This window comes from Natator depressus, chromosome 6, assembly GCF_965152275.1.
Source record: "Natator depressus isolate rNatDep1 chromosome 6, rNatDep2.hap1, whole genome shotgun sequence".
NCBI classification, from domain to species: domain Eukaryota; kingdom Metazoa; phylum Chordata; order Testudines; family Cheloniidae; genus Natator; species Natator depressus.
Window position 1 is genome coordinate 80,981,531 of NC_134239.1, and position 9,064 is coordinate 80,990,594.

The 9,064-nt window shown below is 37.4% G+C and overlaps 1 long non-coding RNA gene across 1 annotated transcript; it reads right to left on the bottom strand.

Annotated features, from left to right (window-relative positions):
- Positions 1 to 647: 647 nt before the first annotated feature.
- Positions 648 to 2,593, bottom strand: LOC141990119 (uncharacterized). The gene is made up of 3 exons (XR_012640084.1): positions 2,469 to 2,593; positions 799 to 880; positions 648 to 707 (listed from the first exon to the last, which is right to left on the bottom strand). It is a non-coding gene; the product is annotated as an uncharacterized LOC141990119 (long non-coding RNA).
- Positions 2,594 to 9,064: the final 6,471 nt, after the last annotated feature.

Consider the following 9,064-nt stretch of genomic DNA (forward strand, 5'->3'; position numbering starts at 1 on the left):
ATGCCCAATCATATACTAAACCATGGGTTGGGGTACAGCAGTCCTAGACTTAGATGCCTGACATAAGAGAACAATTCGCTATAGTTACACCACGATCACTGCACAAGAGATACGCATTTCCACAGACTCTTGATATATCTTGACACTGTAATAAAATCATTTAATCTGTTTTTCCTCCCATTTTCTTTTTTAAAAATTGAAGATAATACAAAAATATCCATACGGCTGATATAAAAGAGATCAAACAATATCATCTGCAATTAAAAATTTTGTCCCTGCACTGCACTGCAGCCAACTCCAACCACGGGGTTAAAATACATTCTTTACAATATGTACCAAATAAAAGTTAAACTATAAATATTAATGAAGACTGGAGAGAGAGAGAAAGAGAGAGAGAGAGAGAGATGTGCTATTGCTCAGTGTTCCATGCATTCAATAAAATCAGCGTACATTAAAATGGGTTTGGTGACTTGCCCCCTTTTTCTTAATATTAGACACAACAAAATGTGATTGCTTCCCACACAAGGCTACTGGATGATGAAAATGTACATCATTAACCAAGTTAAATGGCACTAGGTTTGCAGTTTTCAAGGCACAGATAAAAATGGTATGCTGGTATAATTCATGAACCATTATAAAATATATATTACCTTAATGTAATGCTCTGAAATGACTATCTTCATTTTCTATAGTTGGAAGAAAGCTCACTTTAAAAAAAAAAGAGAGAGAGAGCGTGGGTGGGAAGGGAATCCAGAGTCACCTAACAATGTTTTCAGGCATAAAACTCAGTAACTTTACCTTTTTTGTGCGTGAACATCATTGCTACATCATGCCGTTCTACAGAACACCCTGCTGTGCACAACAGCCATATGACCACGCACTGAAGAAGAAAGAAATAGAATAGTGGGAACTCGCCCTGTATATTTCAGCATTTTAAGCTTTGCTTATTTAAATCCGATCTAGATCCTGATTCCTGCATTTGGATCCAGACCTTCAAGCCCATTGGGAGCCCCATGGACTTCTACGGGATTACACTTGAATGCACAGGACTGCCCCTGCAGATCCTATGGCAATATTGGTGCTATAGTATTTACAGATATATATATTTCCCATGAGACTGTTAGCCCCAAAGATATACAAACTGTGTGAAAACTGAGACTGTCCCAGCACTTGTGGTACAACAGTATGCAACTTTCCTGTCTAAACTAGAGTTTAATTAAATCTGGTTAATCCCTAAGAGGAGCAGAATTTGAACAGGAATGTTGTGTGCCCCTCAATTGCATTAACACTTGCTTGGGGGCCAGCAACTCCCACAAATCAATAAACCCACCACCACCACCCCTCTTAGCAGCCACGGTGACCCACAGGAATATCAGCTATTCACCCTTCCCAGCTTTCAGGGAAGAGGTAGAGAGTGGTATGTGGATAGAAAAATGCTCTCAAGTGCCCTCTTCTTTCCCTAGCAAGCCCCAGCTGAGAAGGAGTAGTTGATATTCATGCTATAATGTCTGTGCTACTGTCATACAGTGTGGTATGTGAACAAAATAATAAAAGATGATCTGTCAAAAAGCTGCACACTTAAGTTGGTAATTATTTTGAATGACATAGTATCACTCTCTAAAATAAATTTAAATACCGGTGAAGTGTAAATACAACAGTATTACGTAGCTAAGATTAACAACTATAACACACATTCCAGTCAATACTTTTCATAACATTCAACTATTGTCTACAAAAAGTACAAAGCGTGGGGGTTTGGGGGTTGGATTTTTTTTGGTTTTCTTTGTTTTTTTTGGATTTTTTAATTAAACATACACTGGGTTACAGTTTAATTTAAACAGATGATACCCCATATTATTCCATCATCTTACATGGGAAGTTATATTTATACATCTAGGCATTTAATTTCTTGAATTAGAGAACACAATGAAGGTAAAGATATTCCTATATTTTCAAGTTCTCTTTTGATTGGTAAGGGACAGTGGAGGCCCATCTGTTTTGCAGCAAAGAAAGCCCCAAACCATCTGTGTAGAACCACATGCCAGCTAAAACACAGAGATATGCACAGTTTTTTGTTATGAAAAATTTTGCAGTATTTTTTTCCTGTATTAGTGTGAATAAATTAGCAACAACTAAATTAAAGAAATCTTCAGAGAACATATTAACTTTCTAGTGCATGCTGGAAGATGTATCCATTTAGAAATCATGAAACATTCATTGGACAGATACGTCCATCTGACTATTTTCTGTTCTTAACACAGAGACTCCTTTATCTGTAAAATAAAGCATCTTTCTTTAGTTTGGTAATGGAAGTTAATTTATACCAAGTTAATTCTTTGAGGAACCCTATAGCTTTCAAACAGCACATAATTACAGCTACAGTTAGATATTGGCATAATAATAGCATTTAAATGTTGGGTCCTTATGTTCCCCTCCCATCTACAAAGCCAAGGGAGAGGGAAACTTACCCCAAAACCTCTGTAGCTTTGGCTGACCTGCAGGTCTGCTCCATCTTCCTCTTTAATAGACATGAAGAGAAGAATTGTGAAGGGGGACCAGACCCCAAAACCTGCATTGGATCAAGATAAAACAGAAATACACAGATTTCCTCTGCTTGTACGAGAACATACTCTCTGTCACCCTAGAGTGGCAGCATTGTGGGCTTAGTTGTTGTGCTGCCATTGACTACAGAATTGTCACCATTGTTCTAAGTCTCCCCTTAAGGGGTCTAGAGCACATGGCTTGATCATCACTAATTGTGTAAGAATTTCCACATTCACAAGCTTTGGAAGTGAGCATATGATGTGTACAGTAGTCCCTTCTAAATCTTCGCTAGTGGGACATGTTCTCCTGGAAAATGGAAAAGACAAGCTAGAAGTGGCTGCACAGAGGTTACTAATGCAGTCACCTTTTCCTTCTCTGTACTGCTACTCCTTTTCTTTAGGTTTGCTGCTGCTGTTGTCTCTTCCATACTGTATAGAAGAGTGGAATCGCACGGACCTTAGAGACCATTTGCAGCAAACCATGTCCAGTTAGCAGCAGAGATAGAACTCAGGACCTTCAGCAACAAAAGCATCAATCCCTATAACTTGACCTAAAAGAGTAATTCCATTAGCTATAAATATCAAGCTGCCATCTTTTCTGGGACCGGCCACTAGGAAGAGACATATCACACACACACACACATGGACACACACAATCTAAGCCAGTATTATTATATAATAGCCTATATTTATAGTATATATTGTTATAGTGCTCTTTTGACCTTGTAGGTAAAATGGTGTCATCTTGGTTGTTTTCTGCTTTTCTGAACCAATTCTTTTGCAACTAAATTTATAGATATATACATTTACATAGGAATAGATTGAAAAATTTCATATAATTTTCCTTACTAACCCCACTCCATCTTCTTTATCAATGTATTTTGGCAATGTCTAGGCTGAGAAAAAGGTACAAGGGTTAATGCTTTCCAGGATTATGGCAATCTTTGGGGATTTTGTAATGCTTTATTCATAATGCTTGCTCAATGCTTAGATACTAAGGTGCTTGATGTTTTGCAGCAAAGAACGCTCCAAACCTAAAGGTGCATAAATTAGAGCATGATCCTGAAAAGACTTGCTACCAAGCATAGTGCATTCCATCATGATTATCCCACTGACTTCTGGTTTGTACCTATTTATGGACCTAATCCTGCAAACACTTGCTACCAGGCATTGATTTCAATGGGATTTCTCATGATAGAAAGCATTATGGGCTTTATTCACCATTGCCCTGAATCTTATGCAGTCATTTACACCAGTGAAAAGTGAGTGTAATATGAGTGCAAAATGTTACCATTCTAATTCAGTAGCATATCGCCCCCTATTTCTACTGGTCAGAGTGACCACACACGCTGCAGGGCAATAATAAATTAATTGGCCCTTATATCCAATAGCAAGTATTTGCAGAGTCGGGGTCACAGATAGATACAAAACATGATTGAGTGCTATGACTAATAATTCTTGCTACTTCACTGCACATAACTACAGAGTAGATTAAAAGACCAGAAAATGTAACTCTGAGTTTACAATTTTTCATGAGTATAAATAAACAAAATCAATTTCCAGTTGTTAGTCTAAACTGAATTGATTTCAGAAAAGTAATTTCCCGAATCTGAGAGCTACAGTTTTGTATAGTTGCTCCTCGTCTGACACTTTGGTACACTAAGCAGGCTAACTTTGTGATCCTATAATTATTCTTACATTCATTATTTTTAAAATGTGTAGTTTTTTCCCTCTTGATAAATAAAGAATGACCTGTTCTGAACTACAACAGAGTTTTGAAGGGATAAACTATTCACACATGAAGGAGCTTGGTAAAGCTGTGATTTTCTGCTCAACTTGAAATCAGTTTATGATTCAGTTTTAAGAAGGTTAATCAATCTGAACTAAAAGGGAAAGGGACATACATAAAATACATAGAAAGAGATCATTATTTTTCAGAATAATATGTTTACATACAAAGTGGTGACACAATTTTATTTTGTTCCCATTATGAGAGATGTAATCGGTATATTGCACATCATTTCAAGTTATCAAGCTGTAAACCATTAGTTTTTTAAGGAGAGACTAGTTTGCAGTATGGCAACCCATAACACGCTCCTAGAGGAAATAACATGAAAATTTCACACAGGTAAGGAATTAATCTCTTTCATCATAATATTGTTTATTAAATAATCATAGAAATTTATATTTTTTTTTAAAAAATCAACAATAAGTCCTGATTGCTACGTTGTAATAATCAGACCAGATTAAAAGTTTTTCTTTTTGTTTCTTTTCTTCTTCTTTTTTTTTTTTTTAAAGGACACTTTTCAGCTTTTCATTTCCATATGGGGTAAGATCTCCTATTCAAAGAGAATATAATTAGTTTCTTTTTTCAAAGAACTATACCCTTGTTTTTCCCCAGGTAATCAGAGTCATAGCTTCTTCAGTTTTTTATATTAATTTTTTTCATTCAAAACTTTATGAAACACTCTGAGACATTTACCTGTATAAGTCAAGACTATATCCACATATTATAATGTATGTGCTTGTTAAAGTCTTTCAGTCATTCTAGACTTAGAGAAATAGTGTCCAAATGTACCATATTTAGCTTCTATCTCAAATTCTCCCGAGCTGTCAATTTAGGTGTTAAAGAGACCATTTGTAAAGCTTGGCTGGGAATTGCCATTATTGACTGGAATGTGTGTTTATCATTACATTCAATGATGAAAGTGGAACATGTAGCATATGAATAAATGTCAGCAGATGTTTCTTTTAAATGGCCTGATTTCAACCTCCTGTTGTTTGTCTTGAATACAAATATTAAAAAAGGGAAAAAAGACAGAATTTTTATGACATAAGTGCAAGGGTAGTTATACTAAAAAAAACAACAAAAATAATTATTAGAGTCAGAACAGAGTGAGGAAAGTAGAATTAATAAGAATTAATTTGGTAGCTGTTAGGCTACTGTTTGGTTTGGTTTGGAAAAAACTGCAGTTCAGTGTGGGCTAAACCTTCCCGACCTTACTCCGGAGAATTGAGTAAGGTCTGAAGAATTTGTTCCCATGAGAATATTTCTTTAAATGCTAGGATTATACAATTTTTAAAGTTTTATTATTATTTTATTTTTAAAAAAACCAAAACCCAAACACAAAAATATCCCAAAGAAATAGGTAGCTTCCATAAGATAATAGATCCTACTTGAATTATTCTCTTTCATGGGATAGAATATTCTCTTTAAAAATTGTATTGACCTTGGAGGCCATTGAAGGATGCTCAATAGCTCAAACAGCAAATGCTCCCCACTGTCAATTAAAGCATGAATACGTAACTTCCCTGCAATGAATGGAGATCTTAACAGGGGTTTGCAAAGGCTTTTTTTCTCCTTCTTCTTTCTTCCCCATACTTTTCTTGTGAGCACAATGGAATAAGGTTAGCATAAGAAAAAGTACACAATTATCAGCTATCAAAGAGCCAGATTCTGCCATCCTAACTCACCTGGAAGACTTCCATTGAGCTCAGTGGGCCTACTCTGAGTAAAGTACTACTCAGTGTGAGCAAGGGAGGCAGAATCTGGCAAAAACAAGGATGCAGTTCTATAAATTCAGCAGTATTCCAACTAAGTCAATGTAGTGAACAGAGACAAAATTAAATCAGTCCTGTGTTTATTGGAACGTATTACGTTTTGTATGTTTCCAAATGACAACATGCTCTCGGCCTGATTTTCAGAAGTGTTGAGCATCCACAGCTCTGATGGACTTCAACAGGAGGTACAGGTACTTCGTGCTTCTGAAAATCAGGCCATGTGTTCAGTAAACATGGTAACTTTCAGTGAGTATACTAAATATTTGGGTGTTATCAGATGTCTATTTATTAGAGATAAATTTTAGACAGGGTGAGACTCCTGTTGACTGCAGAAGGCTTTGGATCAGGCCCTAAAAGAAGAAAATATTTCATACCTTGGAAAATAACAAACTTATTCTGTTGTACATTTTTAATGTGTCTGCTCCAAAATGTCAAATATGTTTTCAGAAATATGTTTTTCGTAATTACACGATAGGAAAATAGACCCAATTTTCCCTTTACATAAATATACTTCATGTTACTAGAGGTCATGCAGCTTACTGGAAGTCATGTTTCCAACCAGAGATCAGCCATAAATGCAAAGGACTGGGTAAGGATTGTCATTTATACAGTGACTTAGGTGTTCATTGTGTGCCTAGTTCACCTTCTGCACTATATGCTTATTAGTGCAAATGAGAGAAGAAAAAGACTCATAGGGCTTACTAGGGTGGTGGACCATTCAGGTAGATAGCTATAACTGTTATAATCATGCCTGTGGTACACACCCTAAGGAGTTTATAATCAAGGGTTTGGATCTAAACAGCCCCAAACTTTAGGAGGCGTTTATGACTAGGGTTTCAGTTGGGACAGTAATAGAGATTCTAGCCAGCTGCCAAGTTAGGGGCAGTGTAGAAATCAAACTACAGTTGTCCATTTCCTCCTTTTTTATTAGAAGTTTAATCATTTAAAAAATATGTAAGATTGTGCTTAGGCAAAAGAAGAGTGCAGTTCACAGGAGAAAGGCACTGACTGTGACACTAATCCGCTGGCCCTGTATCTTTCCGGAGAAAAGAAAAGTTGACTACTGTAGCCACATAAACAGGTAAGAGATTATTTTGGGCTCACTTTTGCAAGTGAATTGTCCCGTTTCTATCTTATTCTATTGGAATTCACTGGTTAAAGGCACAGGTGATATTTTTCACCCACAACTTACTTTGGGGAAATTTATTTTTGTGGCTAAAGCCCTGGAGTGGGAGCCAGGAGAGCTCAGGCTTGATTCACCCCTGGAAACTGAATCCTCCTACCTGTGCCAGTGAAGTTGGCTGCATTCCAGGAGTATTCAGCTCATGGGAGGGCATGCAGTATTTGCAGCAATTCCCCTGTCCACAGGTTCTATTAAGGCAGGGCAGGTTTAATTTGCAGCCGGACCTCCATATGAAACTCACTAGTAGAGGCTGACTTGGTGATGCCATGGTTTCTCGTTGCCCAAATCTTAAAACGGAAGGTGTGACAGGCACTCAGAAGCCTTGGCGATAAATACCTGGATGGCTGGATAGACAGATATAAGTGAAAATAGTATTATGCATTATGAACATTACAAGAGTGTAGCCTCATTGCATCTATGTGGCAGGCAAGCGTGGTTATCCCCATTAGACAGAGGGTCTTGGGAGGCTGAGGCACAACCCAGTGAAATGAGTTGCCCAAGTCTATGCAGTGAGTGAATGGCAGAGCCAGAAATGAAACTCAGTTCATTGACTGCATGAAGTACCTTGAAGTCAATGGGACAACATATGGGCTTAAGGCTTTTCTGCATAGGGATAGAATTATCAATGTTTGGATGCCTAAATTAGAAAGATATAACAGACAATAATCTGTGCCCTGGGGTGTCCTAAAATAAGGCAGGTCTAACAAAATTAGAAAATCATTAGAGGAGAGCATACGGATTTGGGTGCTCAGTGCAGGCATATGTAAATATTTCTCGCTCCAAAATTCAATATAGATTTTTTTCCAATCCCCTCCACCCTCACCCCTGGAGACCCATAAATATTATTCAGCCTCGCCACTTGGAAAACTAAGAGCAGGCTGTATTTTCCTCATCTACTTAGGTCTTAACACACTCCCTCTTGAATTGCTCTGTATCCTGTAAACAAGTTAAAAACCAAACTTCAACCTTTCAGCACTAGGCACATCTCACACATTCCTTCACTTCAGCATGTAACTTTTACCTCCTTCAACCAACCAACCAAAAACCAAACAATTCCCCTCCCACACACATACTCCCAGTTCTAGTGTGCAGTGTTGTTGTAGCCGTGTTGGTCCCAGGATATTAGAACGACAAGGTAAGTGAGGTAATATCTTTTATTGGACCATCTTCTGTTGGTGAGAGAGACAAGCTTTCCAGCCACACAATGCTCTTCTTCAGACATGAAGAAGAGTTCTGTGTAAACTCAAAAGCTCACCAATAGAAGTTGGTGCAATAAAAGATATTACCTCACTTACCTTGGATCTCTAACACTGTTCTAGGTCAAGGCCATTTTTTCCCTTTCTTATGACATATTCCATTTCCTGGTTTGACACTCGACAAAAAACAAACATCCTGTCATACACATTTCCAAAAATTGTAGTATTTTGGGTTAATCTATATGATTCAGAGGAATTTGATGTGTTCGTTGTGTTTCTGTATATGTTGGATGTGTCAAGGAGTGTCTTGTGGAGTTGCAGAGTCTGTCAGTAGTTGGTTGATATGACTTGTGGCTTTTACAGTATATGAAATAAGATTGCGTTAACTGGACATTTTCTTGTGTTGCAGTGATTGCACAGGGTAGTTTTTGCACTTAAATGGTCTTAGCTGTAAGCCAACAAAGTTTTGGATGGTGGGCTGAATATTAATTAAACAGCTTGTTATTTGGCATGGCTCCAGGAAATTTCCTTCCTCTTTTACCCTGCCTTTGCCATTTAAAAGGGCACTATCAGTGGAATGT